This window comes from Oreochromis niloticus, linkage group LG22, assembly GCF_001858045.2.
Source record: "Oreochromis niloticus isolate F11D_XX linkage group LG22, O_niloticus_UMD_NMBU, whole genome shotgun sequence".
NCBI lineage: Eukaryota > Metazoa > Chordata > Actinopteri > Cichliformes > Cichlidae > Oreochromis > Oreochromis niloticus.
This window is the reverse complement of record NC_031985.2, coordinates 31851421-31859845: the sequence shown is the minus strand read 5'-3', so window position 1 is coordinate 31859845 and position 8425 is coordinate 31851421. Positions and strand designations below refer to the sequence as shown.

At 38.4% G+C, this 8425-nt stretch overlaps 1 pseudogene; it reads left to right on the top strand.

Annotated features, from left to right (window-relative positions):
• The first annotated feature begins 6780 nt into the window (after positions 1–6780).
• LOC109196481 (tudor domain-containing protein 3-like) overlaps positions 6781–8425 on the top strand; it is a 4040-nt pseudogene continuing 2395 nt past the window's right edge.

The window sequence follows — 8425 nt, the reverse complement described above, 5'->3', positions numbered from 1 at the left end:
AAGAAATTGCAAACTGGTGAAATTGGTGCAAGGCACCATTTCCATTGAGAAAAATGGACATTCAAAGTTTGAATTTTTTTTTCAAAGAGCCATGGCTTGAAAAGTGAACACTGAACACTGCAGTAATAAAGGCCCCAAGTTGAAAAGTGCCAGAAAAATAAGTTTCAGTATGTACTGCAACTTTACCAGTGCTGGCTTAAAAGAAAGGATGGTACATATTCGAAGAGGTAAACATGTTGTTCCCACATCATAACTGGAAAACTGTTCAATCGTACAGCCTGGTCCTGAAAACCTGGGCCTTCTTTGAAAGGCTGTTCCTTTTGAGCTCCATAACCAGTTTCTATAATACCTCGAAGGTATACTTTCCAGTGGGTAGGTGAGGTTCAAAGTGTACATTAGTCCAAACAGCACTGCAGCTGCTAGGGTATAGTTATCCAAATCCTGCCAGACTCTCTGGCCTTCAAGGACTATCCCGATGTCCTCAGGGCTGCCATTGGCATCTCTTGACTTTATGATGTAAATTCCCATGGTTTCCTTATTAGATCGTTGGATAATGGCTTCATCTGTGGCCTAGAAAATGCAGAATTCCAAAATTTAATTAAACAGAACACTGGTCAAAGAACATTATACCAAATCTTATTTTAATCTGTGTCACTATTCCAAAAAATGTTAACATTAACACATTAGGTGAACAAAAATGGATTCATTACAGCATGTCCTCAGAATGCTTAAAAAGGTAATGCATTTCTGAAGTGAAATCTCCATGCAAAGAAGCAGAATACTGTCAGAGCATAGAGAGGTGTTCAACTATGAACTCCACACATAGTTCTAATGCAGGTAAAAGAAAAAACAAAAAAAACAAAAAACGCACCCATGGTAAATTGTGAAAATCCCAGGTGATTTTCAACATACTCCTGGCATAGAGTGACAAGCAGCATTTTGTTAAAATTATTATTTCCCTAAAGTGTATACAGAAATTATTTTTTTCTTACCTGGGCCGTGGGCTCCAGAATGTTCTGAAGTCTTCTTCTTATTTGTCCTCCTCGCCTTTTGAAGACCTTTATTAGTTTGTCAGATAGCACATCTATCTGCGAGAGTAATCTGGACTGCAGTGGCATGGTGGTAATGCACTTAAACTCTGCATTTATCTAAAAAGAGAAGTTGTCACATAAAAATGCTGTCAAAATCTCAGATCTCACAAGGTTACATCCACACAAAGTTGTTATTTTTGTCAAATTACAATTTATTAGCTATGGGTCCCATGTTGCTGAGCAGTTCCATAGTTGCCCTTACTTCCATACCACCCAAAGCCTGTTTGCAACCACAGCAGTTGCCTCCTTCTGGCCATTTGCAGTTCTGAAAATGACCCAGAAACTACATCTATTATTGTCATATACACATCAAGGTCTTTCATTAATACTTAGTTAAATTAGTTAATTTGACCTTTCCAGAAAATTTACCTTACAGAATGTGAGATAACATATGCAAATCTTCACGAGTAAATAAAATAATGTTATTAAAACCTTAACTGTAACACCTCTACGTAACAGCGCTAGAGAATTGTTCTGAAGCAACACCAATCTGCCCTTCAGCAGGGATAAGCACCATATATCGATACAGAAAAAATAAATTTAACATATTTATATTGTCAAGGCTTTTTTCTTATCTCTTTAAGCCCTCCTCTCAGTCTCTCTATAAATCAGTTAAAATAAATTGTTGGGTTTTTGTGTGTCTTTAACATGTTATCAGTACATTACATTCACTGCCCCAGAACATGAAATAAAGCCCCACGTCATGCACTTCCTCTCCTAATGAGTACTGCATAGGTGTCATGCCCTAAGTAAACCGACTTTAGTGAAGACCCCCCCCCCCCAACACACACACACACACACACACACAGCCCACCCATGGAAAACTAGCTTGTTTAACTGTTTAACTAAAACATTTTAGGTACAACCAGTTAACTAAATGGACACAAGTTTGTTAGTCTGTATTCACTGAGAAAAAACAAGCGAATGTGACTGGGCACACACTGAAAAAAAGCTAATGCACATAATATTGTCCCACAGCTTAAGCTAGCATTATCGTTAGTTAACTTAAGGAATTACTTGTTTTTTCCATTATGTTGCTCAACGGCAATTCATGAGAAAAACTTCCCCATCTAATGGATGTTCTCTTCATTTCCTCTCAAACATGTAGTTTTCAGTTTACCTCGACAAAGTAAAACTCAGCACAAAGGTAAACAAAGCGAAGACAAAAAATGGCGGATGGCACAGTGAATTTTCCCTCGCAGAACACACCCTGGGGGGTGGAGTTTCAACAGAAAACAACTATTTTCTGTTATTTTGATATGACTGGTTTTAAAGACTGAACATCCTTCTAAAACAAGTGAAAGGCGTGAGACTTAATTATGTTTAGACCAAAAATATAAATGATTCATGTTGGATATATTTACTGTATTTTTACTAATTTAACAACCTCATCATTGCATTAGCTTTATGCTATAGCATTACGCTTACATTAGCTTGAAGCTCAAGGTCGTCATTTTATTTAATTTCTTTTTCTGGGCTTACAAACAGGACACACAACATTTAGATAACCGTTACACTGAATCTTGGGTCTGTGTTGAGTCTTCCAGCTGCTGACTACAGAAGCTAGATTGACCTTTTAGCATGTTATAGCGGCTGTGGCTATGTGCTGGTAATGTTACCATGTGTGCGCAGTCACATTAGCAGCAGACATGTTTCAACAAACTAGTCATATCCGGCCCTACATTAGCTTGTTTAATGGTTAAGACACTGCAGGTACCACCACTTACTACAGACACCGATGCAAGTTTGTAATAGTCTGTTAATTTAGACTGAAAGAATATACAAACAATATTAACTCACATTATATATGTTAATTACTAATTTGCTTATCGCATAATTTCGGTTACCATTAGCTAATTGGAGCCTAACATTGGCCTTTCATGGTTTTCGATAAACAGCCACATACCTGTAAAATAACAACACCCCAGTAAAAGTCCACATATATAAGGGTCTACACTCTTTCTCACTGGTCTGTTAGCTTTAAAATCTTATTTACCTTCAAGTGTAAACTCCAGATGGTAGTAGATTTTCCAAAGCGAGAGACAAAAATGGCGGACAGTGCAGCCGATTTTTCCTTTCCAGGGGGCGGAGCTTGAGCATAAAACACGACTAACTTGTTTCTTTTCAACATGATTTGTTCTAAAAGAATGAATATTCTTAAAGAATATGTGAAAATTAAAAGACAAAGATATGTTTAGACATGAAATTTAAATTAGTCATGCTGGATATATGAAGTAATTTTATGCAAATTCAACAACCACCCTATTGCATTTTTTTCAGTGTGTTTGCAGAGAATAAAGTCTTGTCACTACACTACCACACAAAACATGTTGTCCATTCTGTTTAGAAAATGTTTTTTCTCTTGTCTGTTAAGTTGTTCTTTAACATTCTTTGTCCAGTATATCCACTATCTCTCCTCTGCACCTGTTCAAATGATTTCAATCTTGCCTCTCTAACTGCTCTACCTGAACTGTCCGTCTCATATACTCAGTTCTAATCCTGCCCTACTGTGTTTCTCCCAACATCATCCTAACATTTGAAGCTGGAGTACCCGAACAGAACCCATGGCATACATGGGAAGAACATACACTCCACACAAAGCACAGTGGGCCACATGGTGACATGGTGGTTAGCAATTTGCCCAAAACATGAAGATTGAAGCATAAAGGGCTTGAATCCATCTGGCCTGGGCCTTTCTTTGTGGAATTTGAACAATTCAGTAAGACAGTGGAAAATCACACTGCCACTCCATACACCCACACAATGAAGATTTGAATTCATAAAAATATCCTTTTATTCTGCAAACTCACCACAGAGCATCATGTACCCCCAACACACTCTGTCAAGTGTAAAGTGCTGGGTTGTTTTTCAGGAATTAGGCTTGGTCCTTTAGTTCCAATGAAAGGAACTCTTGATATTTTAGCATACCAAGACACTTTGGACAATTTCATGGTTCCAAACTTTGGGGATGGCCCCTTTCTGTTCCAAAATGAATGTGCAAGCCAGTCAAGCTCTTCTACACAAACTAAGTCTTTATGGAACTTGTTTTGTGCACAGACTGCTGACCCCAACAAACACCTTTGGTGTTTTTCCAGGGAATCAGAATGGGGACTGCAAGCTAGGCCTTCATCTCCAACATCAGTATCTCACCTCACAAATGTGTTTCTGGAAAATGATCAACAGTTCCCAAAAGATACCCCTAAACCTTGTGAAAAGCCTTTTCAGAAGAATGGGATGTCACTCAAGCTCATATGCATGTGAAGGCAGACGAGTGGACAGGGAGTGTATGTAGTGTATGTTTTATTATATGCTTTTCATTGTTCAGTCGTACATTTTGGGCTGTATAGTGTAACCATATTTTGAAAAATGTTATAAAAATGAACATTTTAGTGTTGTACCCTACTGAAAGCATTATGTTAATACTTAGCAGACTCATTTTTGGAAGTAAGGTCCGTATGCTTTCCCCACATTGTCATTACCGGTAGGTGAAATGAAAACATGTTCCTTTTATTGTATACTTGTTATGAGGCAATGACTCTGTTATCTTACAAGCCGAGCAATAACAAATAATCACACACACATAAAAGCAACAAACACAATTTTCTTATACAAAATAACTAAAATAACTAATAATTTAAGTGACTTAAATATATAAAGTACATTCCAGGGTCTATCTATGTCAGAGATGATTAAGATGGGTGGCTAATATGTATTCCACCATCCAGCTGGGGCCTTTCGTGCAGAGTTTGCATGTTCTCCCATGTTTGCCTGGGTTCTGTCTGGTATTCCAGCTTCCTCCCACAGCCCAAAGACATGTATAGTGGGGTTAGGTTAACTGGTGGTTCTAATTTGCCCATAAGTGTGAATGTGATTGCAAACTGTTACCTGTTTCTCTGTGATAGCCCTGTGACAGACTGGCAATCTGTCCAAGGTTAACCCCCCTCTCTCCAACTCCCCCGCAACCCTGATAAGGATAAGTGAGAATGGATTGATGGAAAATTGGCACTCCCAAAAAGAACACAAATCAAACACACTGCTCTCAGGCACATCTGTTATTTAAAGACTTGTTCAATCTTTATTATGGAAAGGTTTCACTTGTCTTGAAAGGTATACTTGAAAGGTATCCAGTATGACTATCAAATGTATTCAATAACCCTTTAGCAACAAACATCTATACGTTTCTATTTTTTTCATGAACAAGTTACAGGGTTTAATGTGACTGCACTTTGGATTTTGCATTGCATTTTCTATTATTTTGAAGGCAAAATGTAGATAAGATTACTAGTGATAAAGTCAGATATAGATAAAGTTAGTATATAGTGGTATTTATTTTGAAGGGGGGGGCAGCAATTACCATCACTTATTTATTTTTATAACACAGGTTTATGGTTAGATGATTTGCAACTGATAAAAAGGGAAATGAAAACATGAAAAAGAAATTACCATCCTTTAAAAAAAACAATTGTCTTCTTTTTGTGTAATTTCTCTATCATTTTATATTCTTCTTCTCCTGGATGGGCTCCTGTTTTTAATTTTTGTTTTGAGGATTCAAAGTAATGGCTCCAGTTTCCTCACTGTCTGCTCCGACCCAAGATATTGACCTGGGGAAAAAAATTGAAGTAAAGATTTAATGTAAAACCTAAAGTATTGTTGCCACTAAGAACATTCTATTTCATTCATTCATTCCTTTATTCATTAACTAATAGCTTTCTTAAAAAAATTATTATCATTATATTGAGGACATGGAGAATCTTTCTCTTAGTAGCCTGTTCAAGTTATACCACAAAGCTGACTGAGGAGTTAATGAAAATCAGCCCATAGAGCACTTTATGCATAAATGCTGTGATGACAGGGATTCTGCAAAAGGAATAAGGATGGGTAGTATCTTCACTGACAGTTTTAGCATTAATGAGAGCACTCACTGGAGTGAAGGTTCTTCTAACAGTACAACAACCCTAAGCATGCAACCAAGATAACAAAAAAGTGACTTCTGGACCACTTTGTAAATGTCCTTGAGTGGTACAGCCAGATTCCAGACTGGAACATGACTGATAATCATTGATGGATCCCCTAAGTGTCTTGGTTCAGGGTCCTTTTGACCCATTTTGAGGGGTTTTGTGCATTTTTGGTCATTCTGTATTATTTTTAGTTCACTTGTATTCTATGGTTCCTAGCTTATTCTTTTCAATATGGTTTATTAGATCTCCCCTGTGTCTTTGTCCTCTGTCTCCCCTGAGTGTCTGTGTTTATACAGTGTGAGTCCTTGTGCCTTGTTTCCCCTCCTTGTGTTTATTCCTTCATGTTTCCCTAGCCCATCATGTCTGCTCTTTCTCTTTCTCGCTCCCTCTCGGCTGCCTCTCCTCCATACTTTGATAGTCTCCTGTCAGTGTGTGTCATGTTGTGTTTGCTCTTCCCCTGTCTCTTTATGGTTATTCATGTCAGCTGTGCTTCCCATGTGTTCTCGCTTCCCTCATGATCCATCTGTCTATTTATGTCCACGTCTCCCTCAGTTCCGTGTCCTCATAGCTGTGTGACTCTCCCTGTGTTTCCCTGTGTGAATGATCATTAGAATTCCTCAGTTTAGTTCTGTACCATTTTTCCTTTTTCCAGCAATAAAGCTGTGTTTTTTGAGTTCACACTTCTGTGAGTCTGCTTTTGGGTACTATTCCTGCCTACACACAGCGAGTTCATGACACTGGCCGAGCCTGCCCAGAATCCTTCCTCACTAGCTCAGCCGAGCCTCCAGCTGGCACCTACCAAGCCACTTCTGGGCACCCAGCACCTCCTAAACCACATCCAGCACATCGACCACCTGCAAAGCCACCTGAGGGCCTTCAGTTTCACCCACTTCATTGAAGGCCATCTGTCAAGCCCCTGAGAGGGTTCATCATTTCTGTTATGCCTCTGTGAGGTACCGTTGGCCACATTGTCGACCACCAACCACAATGTCCTGCCACCGCTGGCCCCGCAGTCGGTCTCTCTTTCGTCTGTTTTTGGCTCCACTCCAAAACACACGATCACCTGACCTTGACATGCCCAGTATTTCACAGGGTTTTCTAAATGTTGTTCAGCAGACTTTCAATGCATTTCAGCATGCCTTTTCTTCAGCAATGGAGTCCTGAGAATGAGAATGAGAACAGGCCATGGTGGGCGAGTGCAGCTGATTCCATTCTGTAGCTCTCCACAAGTGACTCTTGGGCAACTCTTCTGATAAATCTTTTCACTCCTGTCTGAAATCCTGTGGGGAGCACCTGGTTGTGGTAGGTTTATGGTGAAATTATGTTCTTTCCACTTCCGGATCATGGCCCCAACAGTGCTCACAGGAACCTTCAGCAGTTTAGAAATTCTTCCTCAAACAATGACATCAGTATGCTTTCAAAAATAAGGTTGTGGAGATCTTGAGCGAGCTTGTTGGTTTTACACATCATGAAATGTTTCTTGTGTGACACGTTGGTAATGAGACACCTTTTATAGTTTACGAGTTGGAACTGAACCAGCTGATTTTAATTTGCACTAAGTGGCAGGATTTCCAATTACTGATAGATTTCATCTTCATGATTATTTTTTTAATACATTTGGGAGAATTTCAAGCAAACTTTTTCACTTTGTCATTATATGTGCATATTGTGTGTGAAATTCTGAAAAATGAGTTGGGAATAATAACAAATGAAGGGCCGTGATACTTTCCAAACAGCCTGTATATTTTGGTATGAAATAATGTTTTAATGTTTAGATTGAGTTAATGTTAATTTTCAAGGTGTAAGTGATCATCATACTTGTTACTTTAGCATATTCAGACATTTAAATATATTCAGCCAAACTGTTAGATGTTAAATAAAATATTTTATTAGAACTGAAAAATATGTACATCAAACATAAACTAAGGAAATTTCTGAATGTAGTAACCCTTGATTTTTAAATGTCAACTTAATTTTATTTATATAATACATTTAAACAGAAGCTGACACAAAAATTGCTTTTCAGGCAAACAAACACATTCAGCTCAAAATCATGTTACACTGTTCTCGCCAAGTTAAAACTAATTGTTGAATCTGTTTGACTCCAACACTGGCCCTGTACTTGGCATTGGATCAATACCAAGTTTGGCATTTTTACACATTGCTATTCAAGAGTTATGTAAAACTACTTTCAGCTGCTCTGTTGACACAAGCGGGTAGGCTCTACATGTTTGATTTGGCAAACTTTTAACACTTGATATCCCTCATGGTACCACCTTTAAACACAACCCTAAAAGAGGATGTGTCTTTAGCTAGAGTACTTGCTGCCTTTGGTTTGCAGGTAAATGTGTCAACCATCAGATGTCCACTCTTCTT